Raw genomic sequence first — 21,429 nt, 5'->3', positions numbered from 1 at the left:
ATCCTTTTATCTTTGATTTTGTGTTCTGTTACTGAAGTGTGATGGGACAATGGAGCATGTGTGTGAGCAGAGAAGAGACACCAGCTGGCAGCATGAGTGGACACAGGGGTAGTGGGCAGCCCGCGTGCTGTGCCGTTGGCCTGGATGCCTGATGCACATGTGCGTGCTGGGCAGTCCAGGGGACCACGGATCCCCAAAGGAATGATGGGATGCACAAAGGGGCACTTTGATTATATAAAACCAGGACAGGAACCCCCGGCACTCAGGCAGTAAACTTTGTCAGTCAATTACTACAAAATCATAGTGTATGTATGGACATCGTGATAAAGCATATTAAAAAGTTACCAGAATTCTTCACAAATGTTAGAATCTCTGTTTGAAAACTGCTACACCATTGCAAAGCAAATATTCAGAAGTTTAGAATTTGAAATTAAATTTAAAAAGTATCACATTTGATAGAAAAGAATACTATTTTTATATGAAGCTTTAGATTAACCAACTATTAATGAGAAAACAATTTTATAATTAGTGTTTCCTTGGAATTGAAGAGACAGTAGTATAATGCACAAATGGGCATTTGAATGATAGATACACCGTGAAGCCATTTTCAGATCCTTGTGTGACGTCTGCAAGTTACATAAAATGTCACAGGAAACATTAAAATGCCATTGTACAAATTTTCACTTAAAATTAGATTCAGGCTTACACAAAACGAATTTGTGTGAAGAGTTAAATCTTTTTAGAAAAAACTGTTTCTCAAGAATCATCAGTCTAGATACACTAAAATTTATATTTCAAAATAACATCAAAAATTTCTCCCAATATTGTGAAGCATATAAAACACTCAACAGCCATTGTAACAGTCGTATCAGCATAAAATCCTTCTCAAAGTTAAAAAGTTATCAAAAGTACTTGCTGTATCTCATTTGCCAAAAACGATTACTTTCAATTATATTGATTGAGAATGAGGTTGCTAAAAGTATGTTTGACTGATCTAATAAATGAATAGGCAGAAAACAGAGCCACGAAAATCTCGTGATCAATCAAGATACCATATAAATACTTATTAATATATTGACTTTATTATTACTATTATTATTATTTTTATTTATTGTATATAATTTAATTTGTAAGTTTATGTTGTTTCTTATGTATTACTGCTACCTCTATTACACTTCATAGTAATAATAATATCTTTAAATATACAAGTCTAATTTTTTAGTATCTCAAACAGCATTTCCCCCCTGCTTTTGCAAGAAATCCTAAATTTTTATTTTGCATAGTTTCCATAATAATGTAGCTGTGCTTGCCTGGGACATCTGAAGTAGCTGACCTTAGGAGGAGACATAATAAACACGAACAACAGCAGTCAGAAGACCCACTTTCAAAACTTAGCTCTGGGACATTCTGTAAAGTATTCTGTGTTTTCAATGTCCTGAAGGCAAAAACAGTGCTGAGACTGGTATAAAGTGAAGAAGACCAAAGAGACATGACGAAGAGAAGTAAAACAGAAACACTGATAGCATCGTGGATGGAGGAAAAAAAAATTATAAAGGAAATTTGGAGGACACTGGGAAATTTGAATACGGATTAGGTATTAGATGATGTCACTAAATCAACATTTAATTTACTGCGATAATGGTAGTGTGGTTATGTAGGAGAGAGTCCTGCTCTTAGGAAAGGCGTGACGTTTTTAGGAGAGAGGTGTTACCGTGCCTCTCACAGAGTTAAACAAGAGAGGGGATGGGAGGCAGCTTGCATGAGCATTTAGGTTTGAAGTTTTTCAGATGAAAAAAAAAATGGAGAAAATAAATAATAGATCATCAGGGGGCTTTCTGGGCAGTTGATAATGTTGCCTATTTAATTAGACATGGGTGGTTATTGCAAGGATGTCTTCAATTTCTAATAATCCAACCCACTATTCACTTATGGTTTGTATACTCTTTTATGTGTGTGCTATTTGCCAGTTAAAATGTTTCAAAAATGATGCTTTATAACTGAGCAAAAAATCCCTAAATGGGGATCTATTGTTCTACTGCTGAGTGGACATTTATCGGTGCTTTTGGAGCGGGAGAATTTTGCCACTTAATCACATGATCACTTTTCTTTTGTTTATTTTGTACCTCAGATTCCAAATCCAAAGTTCAGCGTGGGAGAGGAGCAGGAGTCACATGAGGAGGAGTCACACCCAGGAGTCACGACTAGGAACAACTTTCACAAGAGTGGATCTAGGTCTTAACACAGCTTGAAGCTGATACAATTCTGAGGGTCCTCCTTAAGTAAAATAATACCAAATTTGGCCTGAAAGTAAATATTGATTCAGGAAGTGTTGAGGAAGTGAGAGCTCAGAAACTTACTATCTTTGACTTCAAGAGCAATCTGCCTCTAGTGTTTATTTTTCAATATTTTAAGTTGGGACAAAGCAAAAATTTTATTTTTGTCTTGATTCTTCTTATTTGAATCATTACTGTGTTTACTATATTTCTGTTGCTTCTTCTGGGGACCTCCAAGGATAGTTCTTTTTTTTTTTTTTTTTCATGATTAAGGGAGCAAGTCTTCTCTGTTTGCTTCTAAATAATGACTGGGCGAGAAACACTAGATGTGCACAGTAGAATAATGAAAAGACAGAGTTAGAGTAGAATCTCTGACTTCCTCTGATCCAAAATTACATAAAACAATACACACCCCACTATCATCCTCAAACTCAAAGCCAAGCACACGTGCCAGGTACCATGTAACAATACACAAGTGACCGAATCGAGTTTCGTTTAATCCTCCCAATGATCTTCTGAGATGGGAATTATTATCCCAATTATGTAACTGAAAACATTTTCCCCCAAGTCCGACCAGAGAGTAGTGCGCGAGCCAGAATTTAAATTAGAACTTTGTGCTCACAAGACCTTTGCTCTGATCACTACACCTAAGGTATCAACCAACGGGAGCATCGTATTTCCCAAGAAGGGACAAGCAAACGGTTCCTATCCTGAGTTCAGGGATCTGGTGTCTGCTTTTCATGCTTCTAATAAAAGAGGTGAAATACAGAATAGTTGAATTTTAAAGTAGAGAATGTCTAGGGTAAGAGGGCAAAAAGAGTAAGTTCACCGCAGTTACGTGACTCCGGCCTTTTCTTCTGACAAGATCAGCCCTTCCTACTTAGCTCACCAGAGTAAACTCTCCAGAATGCCGAAAGGGGAAACAAGAAAATGGTATTTTTCATGAATAGAAAAATGCATCTGGCTGATGTACATTTGGGTTTTTTTTAACCTTAATTTTCATACGTAAGTCACCGAATTAATGCAATTTCCGAGTTCCTTTTCCTAATTAAATTATTTTCTCCTCTATCAGCTCAGCTTACCAAGACAGTTAGGGACCTAAACACTTTGGTTTTTTGAAACAACTCATTTTGCTCCGTTTTAGAGTGGTTTTATGAAATTCATGCTGCAAAGGCAATCAACTTCTCTCTGACTCTTTCCTCTCTTTCTCTTTAAAGAACAGACAAACATAAATGAATATACCTCAAGATTTCACTTACGAATGAACATATCCAGGTTTAGATTTTTTTCTGTAAAACATTATATGGAAGACTTACGCACTCTTCCTGCTTTGTATAAACTGCAAGTCAGCATCAATCAGCCTATCTTGATTTGGTATCCATCCCCAGAATTGTGACTGGCGGTGTTTAAATAGGTTTCAGGACCAGCTAAAAAGGGACAATCACCGGAGGATACAAAACAGTTAATCTTTTGATGGCGGCATCTGAGAGCAGTTGGCAAAATCAGGCAACCCTCGCACAGCCGGCAACCTCGGTTCTCACCAGACCTTTCCTTATGGCATGAAAGGCCTCTGCCTCCGTTTCATGACCCTGTCCACAGACCAGTGTTCTGCAGTACACCAAACAGATATGTTCTCCTTCTGGGTCTGGCAAACAAGTCTTGTCTTTCATTAAAAAGACAAGTTTACTGATGTTGAGACAGGCCGAGTTCCTACTTCCTCTTGTGTCTGAATTCCTGGGCCGTGGCGGAGGCTCTCTGGGAGGAAGTGTCAAATCATTACAGGATGCACGTTGAGCCTCGATTCTTTGGAGTTAAAGCTTCTCTCTAACAACTCAAGACATAGAACAAATAATAAGTCCTTCCATTTTTGATAAAATGTTTTTTTTTTTAACCTGGGAGTAGTGGGGGTGGGTAGAGTAACTGAAAACATTTTCCACTATTATCTGAAACTGAAATGGCAGATGCAGTCATTAATTCAAAAACAATTGTTGTGGCTTAGAAATATATGTAGCATTTATTTCCTCTTCCACGCTCTCCTTTTGGGAGGACTCCAGCCCCATATTTCTTGGGAGGAGAGCATGAGATCCTTCTGGATTGCCACTTTGAATCTCATTTATGGTGGCCAGGGCCAAAGGTTCTTGAGGATCTCTTTCTGTGTGCCTCCTGGAGGACACCTTAACTAAACAACACTTGGGAAACTGGACAAGATGCTCCCCCATCCAGTGATCCAGTGTGCAGCCAAGATGCCTCACAGCCACTCAAAGAGTTCTTTGAAGAGGGGTGAGATATGTTTGTTTTCCCACAAGAAAACTCTTTTGAGGATCAATTTTACAGTTTTCTCTCAGATTTTCAAAGGCTTGTTGGGGATACCAGGGTAAAAGTTAGGGCCCAACTAGTAAACAGTGATTCATTGCAACTGACAGTAAAAGAACTCTACATAATATTGTCTACTACTTTTTTTTTTCCACCACTATCTTTCTTTACCATTATTATGTCAATGAAATGGTAGTAAATAACACTAACATAAAATTTACACTAAATTTGATAGAAACCACGGACGTTACATGAGCCTATAAATTCTCCCCAACCAAATTTGGTCACTATTCAAAAAAAAAAGTTTGTTCAACTTGCCAATGTGGAGAAAACTGACTTAAAATTTGGCTGAAACCTCATTCCAGCGACCAGTCTACCTCATCAGAGGCAACCATGAGCAGTGATGGATGCTAAACACTGAATACAAGAAGCAGATGTTAGGAGCAGAGAGGACGGAAGCTTATAAATAAACAGTGACTAATTAACCCTACGTGATGTAGACTGGGCCACCTGGCTATTTTAAAGATTGTGAAAATAGAGGCAGCAGGGAAGTAAAAGGATGAACTCAACAACCTCAAAGAGCAAACTGGGGGATTTTGTTTGGGGAGCCCTCTATGATTGACAAACTATGCTTAGAAATTATCCAGGGACACCACGAGCTAGAGCACAAGTGAAGAAAATGGCACCATGGAATAGCCATCTTGACTTGTTTGTTAAACATGCAGATGATTGCAGGGTGATTGGTGATGACAAAAGGAAATTTATCTTTGGAGTCTTAGACTATTGCTGGTGGAAGGAGCATTGAAGATTACCTGGACAAGTTGTCTCTCTCTCTCACCTCAACATTTATAGAAATAGCAGCTGCAATTCAAGACGTCTTTTGCCCAAGATCATGTGCAAGGTGAGTAGCAGGTTCAATTAGAACCCACGTTTCTTTAATTCTTCTTTCAGATTTCAGTTATCACGTATAACCAAGACTTGGCACAAATGACAATGGTAAATGTCTCTCCACAAAGCCTCAGACAAAGCCTGTAAATATTTGTGAAACTACACTTACCCTGACTTTTCCCAGGGTTGCATTCGATAATCTTTTTGATGGATTATATGCAGATGTATGATTCTATGAGACAAATGGGATACGGAAAGGGGGAAAATGCGCAGGGTTGGTACAGTTCTTTGCAACTCTTCTGAAATTTCAAACTCAGATTCTAACAATAGAAACATAATGAGAAATGCTGTGATTTTTCTGAACAGGAACTTTTAAAAAAATTTTTTTGTAGCCATAACACTGAAAATGATAGAACTGATCCTGTGGAAGCCTTTAAAAATGCAATCAATTAAAAACATACTCCCTAGTAAGTAAGAAAACTAGATATTGTTACCAATGTGAGTTGGTCAGGTCAATCTGGTACTGGTTAGGTTATCTTGTATGGAAACACGGCATGTGATATCCAGTCCAGATAGAGAGAGAAACTGCCGATATATGCATAATGTATTACTTGCTGTAGTATCTTGTTCCCTCAGATCATTTTATTAAAAAGAAAAAGCAGTGAAACCTGCCAACCTACCTCCAAAATAATGAGATTAATTTTACATTTAGATATTTTTTAAAAGATCAGGCTAACACATTTCTTCTCAGATTCTAATACATATTTAGGGTTTCTTGGTTGCTAATCAGGTAGATAGGCGCATTCATTCAGAAAATGTAGAATGATTGAGTTGTGGATTGATGAAATAATTGAATGGGTGAAGGCTGGCACTCTCAGGTAATACTGAGAAAGTAGTATTAATATTATCTGACTTTCTGGTAGTTTTATCTAGTGATTTGTTGGCCAATTCATGTGATTAAGTAGGGCCTAGTGAAGATAAGGTGATCCAAGGATTTGAACCCTTCTGCACTGCCTAATATTTCTAGTATGTCCATGTTTCTACATAGAGGTAGAAAATAAGAGTGAATGAGAAATTGACAATGGCAGCCAATCAGAAGACTTCCTGGAAAATTTCTCTCTGAACTCTGAATAAAGATAAGCTTGCTTGTCCATCATCAGACTTACCACCCAGAGAGTTTTATATACACACCACGCAGTGCTTCATCATAAGGCTCTGTAAAAATTTGTGTCTTTGCAAGCCAAGAGTTTTACAGCCATTTTACATTTCTACATCTTCTTGGTTAGTGGTTTCTCTTTCCAAAGCCTTTTCCCTCTAACTGCTCATTTTCACTTGCTCTTCTAGTAAGGAAGAAAATGGAGCAAGAAAGAATATTACACCAAATAAAATGGTGAGATCCAATTCAACTTGGTAAGTACGCTTTAAGTATCTACAATCTCCAAGGCTTGTGATAAACGCATTTTGAGCCCAGCCGTGTACACAGACTTCAGTTATGCGTTCTTGGGGTCCTGACCCTGGGAATGTCTCGGTTCTGCAGCGCACTCTGTTCAAATCCATCAAGAAAAAGTAGCCCTGAGAAAGGTTCTTAGTCTATTCTAAGGTTTTTCTGGGGGAGGCTTGTTGGACTATACTCAGTGAAGAGTGGTTTGGAGCTCTGCTGACACATATCATGCTGAACTTGACCCTCTCTTGTCATGGGAAATAAGTATGAAACAAAAAGTGTACACTGAAAATATTCTTTATAAAAACTTTTTAAGCCTCTGCCCTTCACCATCTAAATGTTATTCATATGAATGCTGTCTACACAAGACAGTTGTTCCAAACATTCTCCAGGGGAGGATAATCTAGTCCGGATGGAACCACTAGAAACCCAAGAGAGGAGAATCAAGGTGCCAGTTGAGGTAGGACTGATGTGAATGTGAAGAAGGGACTGGAAGGAAGTCTGAGGTTGAAGGTACATGAGAGACAGCAGAGTCCACATCATGACTTCAGGCCAAGATTATTTCAGGAGCCTCCCGCAAATCTTCTCTTCTTTCTCTCTTACCTTCTCCAAGTCATCCTAAGCTTTCATGTTACCCCTCTTTAAAACTATTTGTTAAAATTATCTATTACTTACACTCTTGAAAACCTCCAATGAATAAAAGGCAGACACCTTCCTGACAACATCCCAGACAAGTTCTCACAATATTAGTTTCCCCATTCTCACCTCCACACTTCTGCAAAGCTCCTCTCTTCCCCAGCACTCTGTCTGCTTGTAGGTTACCCCAAGGCTACCCACTTTAAAAGAGTGGATAACCAAGGAACTGAGTCTAGACCAAGTTTAGTCATTTCCTGGCTGGTCCCTCCCCACTATCCTTCTCATCACTCTTTTCCTCTCTACCTCCTCTGCCTCGGCAATTTTCAGAATGAATCCTTGCACTGAAATCTCCAACTACACCCTCATCATTACCATTGTTAATTAGCCCACAGGCTCATCACCCAAAAGCTAGATATGCAGAGGCAAGCTTGTCCTTCTGGTGTTTAGCCACTTGAATAACCCTATTATTATACAGACTGTCAACATGCATGGAGAGACATTGCATTTGTTAAGAATCTCCTCTAGAGGTCAAGCCTTAATTTAATTTGTAGGTGCGTTACCTTGCTAGAACAATCCGGTTCTGCTCTTAAGAAGCACCACACACACACCTGAATCAACATGGCTGATCCAACATGGCAAATAGGGGTGTTGGTCCAAAGTGGGTGATTCACTGTCTATTAACAATTTACTCACTAGCACAACCCAACCAAATGAGTTCATTCTTTCTAAAATAGGAATGTCTCTACAATTAGCTTGTAACCACCAAGAATGAAGAGGAAAAAACAAAAATGTTGATGGAATAAGGGTAAACCTAGGGCATGGATTCTGTAGCACTTAGAACAGAATGGGGAGTTAGAAGACACGGTTTTTAGTGAGAATATAACACGGAAGCCCAGAAAGAGAAAATGAAACTGTTTTTTTGAAGGAAAGATGATGAGATACTACTATATAAAATTAAAATGATCAAGAGAAAACACCGACAATGCTACATGCTGGTGAGGTTGTGGAGCAACTGGAACTCGCATACATTACTGCTGGGGATGCAAAGTGGTACAGCCACTTTGGAAACATTTTTGCAGTTAAAGGTAGACTTCTCATATGATTCAGCATCCAGTTCTTAGGTATTTACCCAAGTGAAATTAAAACTCATGTTCATGTAAAAACCTGTACATGAATGTTCACAGTAATTCTATTCATTATCACCAAGTACTGGAAGAAATCCAAATATCTTTCAATGGGTGAATAAACAGTCCATGATACATCAATATGATGGAGAACTACTCAGCAATAAAAGGGAATGGACTCCGGACACATGGAACAGCTTGGCTGGATCTCAAAGCCATTATGCTGAGTGAAAGAAGACAGCAGTTTCAAAAGATTACATACTGCATGATTCTTTTTATATGAAAGTCTCAAAAGGATAAAACTATAGTGACAGAGAACAGATCAGAGGTTGCCAGGGAGCAGAGGTGGAGGAGGGAGCGATCATAAAGAAACAGCATGAGGGAATTTTCGGGTGTGTAAGAGCTGCTCTGTATCCTGATTATTGTGGTGTTTACATGAATCTACAAGTGTATTAAAAATTCATAGAACTGCACATCCAGAAAGTCAATTTTACCAAATATTAATTGTAAGTTCAATGTTTAAAAAGAGGCTAAGACAGAAGAGAATATCTAACATTCTTCCTTTAAAAGTTAAGAACAATCTTTACGAAAGAAACCAGTGCCAGAGGGATTTCTTTCTTGCTGCACAAAGAAGTCAGAGAAAGTACTGAATCCCTACCAAAGAAGCTGTTAAGAATTCATTATTTTATTTTCCAAGTTGGAAGAAAACTAGTTTTCTGATCTACAAAGTGAAGAACTGCACAAGGAATTTATGTTTATATTATGAAAGAACCACAGAGCAGCCACATTCCCCCCCCCACCCCTCCAGCATATTTGTTGCTTGAAAAACAGGCTTGACTAAAATGTAGTCCTATTAAAAACATCTCTTGGAGAAAGTTGAAAGTTTAAATCAACATATTGTCTTTGGACATGACATTTGCTAGTGAAAAACCATTGGCTTCTTCAACAGACAAATTCTCTTCCTACCTTTCATGGCTTGGAGAGTGGTTGCCATGGATAGAGACCAGAGCAAAGTCAGGCAGGTTCCATTTGCTTTCTTTCCTTCTTTTTTTTTTTTTTTTTTTTTTCTGGCTTCTCTCTTCGGCTTTTTCTGTTTAAGCCTATCATTCCCAAGAATTTATGAGCTTAATCAGCAATCAAGAGGCACAGCTTTGTTGCGTACATGGCTACATGTGACATTATGTAGTGATGCGTTTCAAACATCTATCAACCCACATAAAAAGGCAGTTCTTTTATCGTTTTTGCACAGCGTCATCCTTTTCACTATGTGCATGGATGTGGCTTTATCATTAGGCTACAAATTTACCAGATCCTTATTTTAAATTCTTTATACAAAGGATTTACCTCAGTATATGTTTTTTCTTTTTCCTTTGTGATTTTTTTTTTCTTAACTGGGGAGAATATTTGTTTACTAAAATAACTTCTTGTTTAACTATCTGATGCTTTTGTACGGAGCCAGGCATTTCACAGTTCTAATGGCTATACTTCTGTCTTCTGAAATCTATTATCTCTTCTTTACGCATGTCTAAAGACAGCTACTATTGCTATAAACACAATACAACAAAGTCAAACAAAGATATCTGTGGCAGCCTGTAAGAATAGGAGTCAACAAACTGTGACCTGTAGGCTGGCTGCCTGTTTTTGTAAATAAAGTTTTAATGGAACACAGCCACACCCGTTTGTTTATATATTATCACTGTTCATTTCACGGTACAATGGTAGAGGTGGCTAGTTGTGAGAGAGGCTGTATGACACACAAAACTCCAAATATTTACTAACTGGCTCTTTACAGAAACAGTGTGTTGAGCCCCAGACAGAACGTTTATCTTAACCAGTGCTTCATTTCTGTTATGACAAATTTTGTTCTTAAACATTTAAAAAGCTCAAGTTATATGTAAATGAAATCTCAGCTCATTCATTTTGAAAACACCTTGGGAGAATATTAAATGGAATTTGAAATTAAGCATTGGACTAATCCATTAAATTGCTGCTTATCAAGCCTGAATGTGGAAAGGCTATGGCTGGGTTTCCGCAGTGAAAGCTGCATCTAGTGTTCACAGAACTGAAGCCTCGGAGCGCCTGCTCTGCCTAGCCTTGCTAAAGCGATGGGGGGCACAGAACCAGAACAAAGGGCATTTGAGTAATGAGAGTGTGCTAGGTAACACTTAACCTGAAAGATAAATATATATTTTTTTCACTGTAAATCCTAGCATATCTTAAAACAAAACAAAACAAAACAAAACAAAACAAAACAAAAAAACCCCAACATTTCCATCTTGGAGGCATAAATTGGAGACTATTAACGAAAGGAATTTTGAGCATTCAAAATTGTCACTCAGAGGAATTAAGTCTTCAGGAGTTCCTTTGTTGAGTGGATTTGTGTAATAGCCAGCAGGGGGTAAAAAAATGATACAAATGGAACCAGTTTGCCCACCCTTCTCTGTTTGGGATTATGAATGGGTTGTGTTGACTTTAACACTCAGTTTTCATTAGCTGCAAAACCTCACCTGATTGACGTCAGGAGGCACAGTCTGCATAAGTCTCCCATTCCTCTAACATATTTAAGGTTTCCCGGGTTTGTTTATAAAGTCCGTACCACAATCCTGAGCATCGCTGCCCCCACCAAGCTGTCATACCCAGTGCCAATTCCCTGTAGCCGAAGCCTGGATGATGCTGTGAACTTGCTCTGTTGAGGTAAGACTTACCTCCTATCATCTTGTTGCTGCCCTTATGAAAGTTGAGGGCTACTTCAAAATGTGGTCCACAAATCATCTGTAATAGAATCATCCGAGCATTCTAAAAATACTGAATCCTATCACGTTCCCTAACAACCCAGAGTGGGACCTAGCAACCTGTTAGTGAGAAAGTACAGCAGTAAACAGCAAAAGTACACTCTAAATGTATCTATCTGTTATTAGCAGTTCTCTATACATATGTACATAGGATAGAAAACTGTATATAATTAATTCTATAACATGCACCTGATTATTTTTAATCAATCCTTTCATTTGCTAGAAACCTATGTCCCCAGGGGATCAGTCCTGACCTACATTTGACCATCTTCTAGCAATACTCCCACCAAAAAGAGTATCTTAAATTGAAGCCCAATACAGCTATGTATCAATGAACACCTAAATGTTTTAAAACTACCCACCTAAAAGAATATTCTTCACATTTCATCCAACTGGGCAATGCCATATAGCTACTTGGTAAGAGGCTCACTGACACACAGGAAGAGTGCCTGTGAAAGTAAGTGAAACTGAAGCTAGTACTTTTCTGATAAACCGCTATGTACTTAAAAGTGGTGGGGACCTGGGGTTGGGCTGAGAGCTGAAATACAGACTGTGACAAACCCCAGGCAATGCCAGAGTCTTTCTCTTTCCTCTGGTTATTTTTGGGGCCTTGATGTTTTAAACCCATAAACACTGAGAGTGGAAAGAGAAGCTTGGAAATCATCTACTTGTCAAAAGAAAGGCACAGATTTAAGAAGATCCACCTTCCATAAACTCCAGATCAGGATCCTGAGAAATTCATCTTCCACGGCGTGATGGCTACTCAGACATGAGCACAGAGGTTGAAAAAAGATTTTCCCATATTTAGGGTGTCTGGTGTTAACCACATAAGAAGTTGATAAAAGTAGCATAAGACTTCTCTCCCCTTCTGCAGTTTTTCACTGGATTGTTGTTTCGGTGGACAGAGAAATTGGTCACAGTGTATTGAAAAGTGTAAATTTATATTCATAAATATAGCAATAAATATTATAAATGTTAAAGTGTGTAGTGTTTATTCCATGTTTTGATCACCTACCAAAGCACAGCTTTAAGCCAGGCGCTCAGCTATATTTGGTTATAGTATTTCCTCCCTTTTTTAATGGAAGTATAGTTGATGGAAAATATCCTGTATTACTCTTAATTGTTTTTTGATGCCTTGTCTTCTCCCTCCAACGCATCACCTTTTTTCTTTTCTTTTTTTTTTTCCTGGTTCCTTCCATCCGCCTCTCCTTCTTTTTCCTCATTTGTCACTCTTGTATAGCTTTGTGCCTGAAACTAGGTCATGAGACTGTCAAGATATCAGCTTCAAATTTAGTTCTCAATTCTCTGTCTTTAAACCACTTTATACTTTGGGGATGATTTGCTCTTCTTTGTGGTTAGATAGAGCAATTTGAATACCCTTTCTGTTGCACATACAAGTTTTTCTTTATATCTACCTGCTTAGATGGCTTCTTATAAGTTATCATGCATTGGTATTCACACATTACAGCATCCAGGTTGGCTTAAAAACCTTCAGGTCTTGATAAATTAAAGAAAAAAAAAGAGAAAATCACTTTACAGAAGGAACATGAAGTTAATTTTTGTCACCACATTTATAAAACAGTTCCACTAACTGAATACAGACTACTTCTTACAAATGCAATTATGGTTATGCCTCATTGAGGGAAAAGATTTTTCAATATTAAAAATAAAAGAAGCCACAGAAAACTCAAATATCCTCCCCTAGGAACCAATGTTAAAATCTGGTGTTCATTAAAATACTTGAATGGTAATGGAAGAAAAAAATGTCAGCCCTGTGACATTTCTTTGGACCAAGACAGTGTGGTTTCTCAGTTTTCTCAAGGCCTGGCCAACTTAGGATCTGGGGAGACTCTTTGGAGACAGGAAATGTGAGGTTGGGTGTGGAGAGTGTGAAAGGGTGAACCGGTCTGGGGCTTCCTTGCACTGTACATCTCCTTGACCTTGACCTTGACCTTCCCCGTGGGGAGCACAACTAGGTACAAAGAGCCCACTCCCCTTGTGGGTCCCTCTCCATTTCCAGAGATCTCATGGCCAACAAAGTGGGAAAAAAAGTTCAAAAAAAAAGTATAAAACAAAAAAAAAGACAAAATAAGACAAGACCAAATGTGGAAATTTTGGAGGATCTGTAGGTTTCTGAGTGTGGGAAGACAAGACATTGTGAAAATCAAGAGCATCATAAAGAAGTGAATCCTTCCACCCCTCCCCCTCCCCAGCCCCCCAACTCTACCCACACACTCACCTTCCTGCCCTCCCCTCCAGCTAGTCCCTTAGCAGGACAGTCCACAGACATCTGCCTAGATTTTTTTCACTCTAATTGGCCATACTATTTAACATTCTACCAGTGAGAGTCATTTTTGTTACAGAGTTCCCTCCCCTTTTACATCTTAATTTTATTTTCAATGCAAATAACTCCTGAAAGATCAAAAGACTGTCAGCTATTAATACTTCAGAATAAATTAATTGAATCAGATTGCCTTCTGTATAATTCCTAGATAAAACCTGCTGTGCTAAAGAAATAAGACCATTGCAGGGCAGGGAGGGGATTTGTTGGCAAGAACCCTGGCTAGAGGCAGGGTAGAAGAGGTCTCTGTAGGTAAGAGAATCTGAGGCTTGGGGTAGCTTTGCTGGTTCTGGGTTTCTGGAGGTGTGTGGATTGGAGTAAAAAGGCGGGTGGGAGGCTGTCAAGGTCAATATCAGATTATTTGAAATGTTTGCTCCTGGCCATAAAAGGAAAGCTCCCAGCCTCAAGGCCTCCAGGAACAGAGCTGGAAAGGCAGTCAACAGCCAAATTTCTGACTTGCCAATTAGGTGAAAGTCAGTGATAACTTCATTCTGTGTTCATTGAAATATTTGTTGCTAGTTCTCTATCCTTTTAAACTGATGTATGCATGTATTGTGTGCTAAATAAATGCTAGCCATCTTTATTAGCAGCATACAGTTTTAAAATCATAAATGATCTCTTATTAATGTGAATACAATTTAATTAATTAAGTGACTAATTTTTGAATAGATAACATAAAAGTAATATACAAGCTCAAGAATTAACTGAGATGTAAAAGATACAAAAATAAAATTTTTTTTTAAATTGTAGAAACAGCAATAAATAGAAATATGGCGGTTAATACAGAAAATTTTCCAAAAAAGGGAGTCATCCTCCAATGATATTTTGTAGTCTTTTTTTCCCACTAAATATATAGCAGAGTAAATAAGCAGTAATAGAAGCACATATTATCTTTAGTGTCTGAAAAGTATTTTAATACATAAAGTCACATATTTAACAAGTCAGTTTTTGATATATTCTTAGGCTATTTCTAGTTTTTTAAAAAATATATTATTATAAGCAATGCTGTAATTAACTTCTGTGTTTCTATATTTTTGTTCTAAAATTTGGTAGTGGACAAGGACTTTCTAAACATTATACCAAAGATAGAGCCAATGAAAAAAGAGTCTAAATTTCTCAACCAAAAAAAAAATTATGCTACTAAAGAATGGTGGAAACAAACTCAACCTTATAAAAAATTTTAAAAGACAAATGACAAACTGGGATTTGCAACTTAAGTAGTAAAAGAATGTATCTTCAATATAAAAAGTGTATTCATGAATTGAAAATGTCTATGCTAACTGACTATACTTCAATTAAAAAATAATAATGTTGAAAAAATACGTCTACACTCACCAAAATATGGGAGAAGACCTTACACAGGCAGATATTAAAAAATTAAGTGTTGATAATGAGATGCCTTCTTTTTGCCAAAAAGCAAACATTATTTTTTAAATAATTCTTAGGATCATTGAGAGAATGAAGAAATTCACGTTTTGAACACAATTTGCCCTTTTCTCTTTCTACAGATTTTTCCGTAAGATTGCATCTACCTTTGCCTTTAAATATCATATGTATCCCAGCTGTTCCTAATTATATATGTCTTGTCTCTGGGCTTTACATCACACACCTATGTGCCTACTTGAGCTATCCACTTCATTATCTGACAAATATCTGAAAATTTACTTAGCCAAACAACAGTTTTAATTTTCTTCTCAAGCCTGGCTGTCTCCCGGTCTTTATTCATCCAGGGGTCCAAGACTCAGCGTAGAATTATTCTTGACACCATTCTTCTTTCTCTCCTCACTCAGTATCACCAACTCCTATCAGCCCATCTTCACACATGTTGTCAGTTCAGCCACTTGTTTCCAGCTCCGTCAAGATGGCCTTAGACCAAGCCACCACCTTCTCTTGTTTCTTAATTGCTCCCTTCAGCTCCTTCGCCCCTTCCCCACGGATCGTCCACTGGGCAATCGGAATGATACTTTTTAAATGTCATTAGATCATGCTTCTTCTAAGCTTGAAACTCTGCAATGGCTTTTCCCCACTCTTCCATAAAATTTAAGCTCTCCAATGGCTTTTCATGAATCTTCCATTAAATTCAAACCTAGAAGAGTACATAGTAGGCACACAATGTTTATCGAATAAATGGTTACCAAGACCCTCCGTGGTGTGGACACTCCCCTCTGCTAGAGTCTTACTCAAGGTAGCCTTTTGACCTCTTTCTCCTCTTCCTTCCTTTTCCACCTTCCCTTGGGGTCCTCAAATGTGCCAAGTTCTTACCTGGGTCAGGAGCTTTGCAGCCACGCCTCCCTTTTCCTTGGAATGCCCTTGCCCTGCTCTCAGAGGGCTGCCTCCTCCTTGTCATTCAGGACATAACAGATAGGTGCTGCCTCCTCAGTGAGGTCTTCCCTGAACAGCTCATCTATGTCTGCTCAGCCCCCTGCCCAGTATGCAGTTTTGAAATGATAATGAACCACTGGTTTTCTTCCCTGGCTTGTAGATTCTTGTTTCTCACACAGTGAATAGGATGTCTCTTGATTCATCATCTTAGGAAGATGAATGCCATGTGTCATAACGATAGAACATCATTGTGCCTGCCTTCTTGCTCTGACATAGCCATCAGCGGATGGATGCTGGGCAGCGTGGATTTATATTTTTTGCTGCATTCAATCAGGCACAAAACACCATGGAGAGAATGTCAGTTTATTGCAGCTCAAGGTGAATTTCTTTCTCCTCAAGCAATGACATAAAAGTTCCCCAGGGGGCAGCCCCTCGGGGACCGGCTTGATTGTATTTTTCCATAAATGAGCTTTCACGGGGAAGCGTTAGGTTCTGGCTTGATAGAGCTGGCTGGACCTGTGATGGGGTTGGATATTGCCACCCCATGCTCTTTTCCAGGGCAAAGCTGGATTGACTGCATTATTTAGAGTAAGCAAAGCCCCCCAAAAAGCAAAGTGCTTGACTTTCAGGCTTTTCCTTGAAAAGAGGAGAGCTGATGGCAGCTGCATTTCAAAAGGAGGGGGGAGTGACAACTGAATATTCAGTCCATGGTCTGTTCTCCGGGTGGATTTCATTTTTGCCTATTTTCCATCGGACTGCATTTATTCACAATGCTGAGCACAGGCCCTTGCCAGGGGCTGTCCTCTCCGGGTCGGGAGGCTGGTGGCCTGTAAGAAGGAGCGGTTGGAGGCCAAGGCAGCAGTGGTTTTTAACTCACACTCAGAGGAACTGGAGGTTTACGAGGAGGTCAGCAGAGGAGCCTGGAAAATAATTTCAGAAGGTCTGATATTTTATTTTTCTAGCAATGCCAGTCCTTTGTTTCTTTTTTCGGACAAGACATATCAGTAGATGGGTCTCCTAAGTTTTACACTAACTAAAGTATATAGGGAGTTCAGACCTTCATGGTAAAAAATATTATTTGAAAAGAAGAAATAGTCCCAATATGGATGCATAGTGTTTTATCTGGAAGCAGTATTTAGAGATATTCATAGGGAAAAAAAAATAGATGTCTACAGTAACTTGCAAATATATTTGAACTAGTAACCAAGGGACCTAGCCCTAAGAGTGAGGCTTTGATACCTGTATCAGGAAAAACTCAATTCTTCCCTCCTGTGTCTTTCTTTCCTGTGTGTCTCCTTTACTGCTCAAGCAGAACCTTTTCCTTTTTTTTTCTTTTTTAAATTGATTGATTGATTTATAGAAGTATAGCTGATTTACAATGTCATTTTAGTTTATGATGTATAGCATAGTGATTCAGTTATACATATATATATTCTTTTTTGTATTCTTTTCCATTATAGGTTATTATAAGATATTGAAAATAGCTCCCTGTGCTATATGGTAGAACTTTGTTGTTTATCTGTTTTATATATTGTAGTGTAATCTGCTATCTGCTAATCCCAAATCCCTCATTTATCCCTTTTCCCCCTTTCCCCTTTTGGTAGCCGTAAGTTTGTCTTCTATGTTTGTGACTCTGTTTCTGTTTGGTAAATAAGTTCATTTGTATCATTTTTCAGATTCCACAAATAAGTGATACCATATGATGTTTGTCTTTCTCTATTGGACTTACATCACTTAGTATGATAATCTCTAGGTCCATCCATGTTGCTGCAAATGTCATTACTTAATTCTTTTTTATAGCTAAGTAATATTTCATTATGTATATATATATAATGTGTATACACACACACACACACACACACACCACATCTTCTTTGTCCATTTATGTGCAAGTGGACATTTAGGTTGTGTCCATGTCTTGGCTACTGTAAGTAGTGCTGCTATGGATATTGGGTTGCATGTATCTTTTCAAATTAAAGTTTTCTCTGGATATATGCCCAGGAGTGGGATTGCTAGATCACATGGTAAGTCTATTTTCAGTTTTTTAAGAAGTCCCCATACTGCTTTCTATAATGGCTGCACCAAACTGCATTCCTACTAGCAGTGTAAGAGGGTCCCCTTTTCTCCACACCCTCTCCAGCATTTATCATTTGTGGACTTTTGAGCGATGGCCATTCTGATTGGTGTGAGGTGATACCTCATTGTAGTTTTGATTTGCATTTCTCTGATAATTAGGGATGCTGAGCATCTCTTCATATGCCTGTTGTCCATCTGGATGTCTTCTTTGGAGAAATGTCCATTTAGGTCTTCTGTTCAACTTTTAATTGGGCAGAACCCTTCAGTTCTGCCACTTCTGGTCACCAGATGTGTGGAGGTTTTCCCCCACATGTTAGCTGGGGGTCCTCCAATTTAATTCACTTCTGACACTATCTACCTGGAGATAGCATCAGATCCCACAGGCTAGGGGCTCAGTCCCATAAGACTGCTCCCCACTTCAGACACCAATCACATGTTGTAGGCCCCTAGGTTACCCACAACTGCTGTTCAACTTGACTACATATCAGTTTCCCATGATCCCCTGCTCAGGTTTGATGGATTTACTAGAGAGACTCACAGAACTCAGGAAAATACTTACCCGTTTATTAAAGGATACCATTAAGGATACAGATGAACAGCCAGATGAAAAGATACACAGGGTGAGGTAGGTCTGGGAGAGTTGCAGGCGCAGGAGGTTCTGTCCCGGTGGAGTTGGAGTGCATCAGCCTCCTGGTCCATGCATGTGTACACCAGCCAGGAAGCTCCTAAACTCCATATTATTGAGACTTTTTATGGAGGCTTCATCAAGTAGGCATCATGGATCATTAACTTTATTTTCAGTTCTTCTCCCTTCTCAAGAGAATGAGGGGCATGGCTGAAAATTCCAAGCTTCTGATCTTGGTTTCTTTCCAGTGACCAGCCCTCATCCAGGAGTCATCCAGGAGCAGGTTCAGAGTCACCTCGTTGGAACAAAAGACACTGCTATCACTCTGCAAATCACAAGGGTTTTAGGAGCCCTGTGTCAGGAACCAGAGGCAGAGACCAATACATATTTTCTATCAGTTTGTAGAACCCTAGATGGTCTCTTTCCCCGACTCCCTCTCCTGAGAAGGCCTTTAAGGGACAGAGAGCTCCTTGGGGCATGATCACTTGCTTGATGGTCTTACAGTGTCAGTGAACAGGGGACAAGTACGGCTGACTGTGATGGGGCAGGATGAGGAAGGATGAGGCTGGGGAGTGGATAACGTAGGACCATTTGCTCTACACCTTTCTCTCTCTGCTCCATTTCCATCCCCATTCCTCAATTTCGAATCACCCACCGGAATACCTCTTGGGGTCAGGCATGGCATCGGCTTGAGGAGGGTCTGTGAACCACTGCTCCTGGCCACCCTGCCCTGTTTTTCACTAAGGGGCAGCTCCATACAGGCAAGGAAACAGTTCTGCATGTTGCAAATCCAGTTCATGTAAAGATACCCCAGAAGAAGGTCTCTCCAAACTTCTTTTGAGGCTCCTTCCTTTAGACGTGATGGTGGCTTTTTCTTGGCTGAAATTCAAAGAAACCTTCAAAATGAATGAGGAAACACTTTAAATCATGTTGCAATACAGCTTGTCTCTCCTGGTCCTATAAGTTTATTGTATTATTTTTAGAATGTTTACTTAAAAAGTGTGCAGAGCTGGCCAAGCAGGACCTCTGCATCTTTTATTAGAACACATCTATGTCTTCCATCACCAGGGCCCACTGGCAGGAGGCTGAACATAGTCCACTGAACCCTTCCTGCCACCAGAAGGATTATTTATTTGCCAGAAGAAGAGAGAAAACAGAAACTCCCTCTCCACCCCTCTCCCTGAATTCCTTCTGAAACAGAGTGAATGTTCTGCTCAGAAATGAAAGTTCTGTGCCTTGAAATGGGGGCTAGTGAGGAACTGGCCCCTTCAGTCTGTATGAAGCTGAAGGTGACAGGGGTGTCCTAATCTTGTCACACACTTGCTCTACAACTTGGACAACTAGCCATTGCTTGTAGGACAGGACGCAGAGGCCTGCATTTGGTATTTGAGTCCCTTTTGAATCAGGCCCCCACCACCCTGCATGACCCTCCTCTATTTCAGAACTTTCATCTCCAGACTCGTCTCTTCAGTGTCCCCCAGATCCCCTGTGTTTTTCCATTCCTTTGATCCCACTACTCTCTCTACTAAATGCCTGGCTCTTCTTGTAAACTGATCTCTTCCTGCTCATCTTTCCAGGAAAGGCGCCCAACTCCCCTCCTGGAGGGCCCTCCCCTGACGGCCCCACTTATGAGGAGCTTTCCAGGTTCCCGTAGGACTCACAATCTACAGCAGTCTGCTCTTTTGCATGCTTACAAATGAGAGTCTTATACAGTTATTTATCTTTTTATGTGTGCAAGTTTTATTTTTTTAGTGTCTTGGAAATGGGGAATAGTGGAGGTAGGTTTTAGTCTTTGTATCCCATGTAGCAATTGACAAATGGCAGGTGCTTAATTAGTGTTTAAGAATCGATTTGGGGATCCTTGCTCTATTTCCACAGGGTGAACCCTCTTATCATCAACCCAGGGGGAGCATTCTCCAGGTTTTTGATCAAGTGGTGTTTGAGAAACACTTCTTTCCCTAAAATGCTTGCAGGGGGCGGTGGTAGGTGTTGTGAAGAGGAAGGTCACCTCTGTGGTTTAAAAAAGACAGACAGAAAGAATGAAAGAAATTGCTTTGTACAATGTCCTTGTTCAAGACCCGTGAACGAATTCAAGGCACTGAAAATCCTGCAGTAAAAAAAGCTCTTTTAGTTTGTTGAATCAACCATTTCCCAAACTATAATTTTGTCTTTTTGTTTGTTTGTTTGTTTCTCCTCACCTCTCTTTCCTTTTGCCCCATTTCTGTGTTTATAAATTCCATGCTCTTTACTTGACTAGTAGGTTAGGTTTATACATAAGGATCAAAATTTAAAAAGCACTTGTGAAACCATCATTGAAAAGGAGAACAATTTTATGTTGTATAAGTTCTAGCATCTTCTATCACCGAGCAAAGGCAGTTAAGGTTGAGTTGATGTTTCCTAGGAGGGTGGGAAAATGATGTGAGCACAAAGTGAAGAGCTAAGTGATAATATTTGGAGAAAAACAAGAACCGTGAGTACATGCCCTTTTGTCTCCCTCTGCTCCGTGGCAGCAGACAGGTGAATCAAATTCAGCAAATGCTTTCTGAGTCCCTGTGATGTGTCGGTTTCATTTGAAGGACTGATGAGAAAGGAATCAAC

Source organism: Vicugna pacos, chromosome 5 (assembly GCF_048564905.1).
Source record: "Vicugna pacos chromosome 5, VicPac4, whole genome shotgun sequence".
Classification (NCBI taxonomy): domain Eukaryota; kingdom Metazoa; phylum Chordata; class Mammalia; order Artiodactyla; family Camelidae; genus Vicugna; species Vicugna pacos.
The sequence above is the reverse complement of the archived record's forward strand: the minus strand, read 5'-3'. Positions refer to the sequence as shown.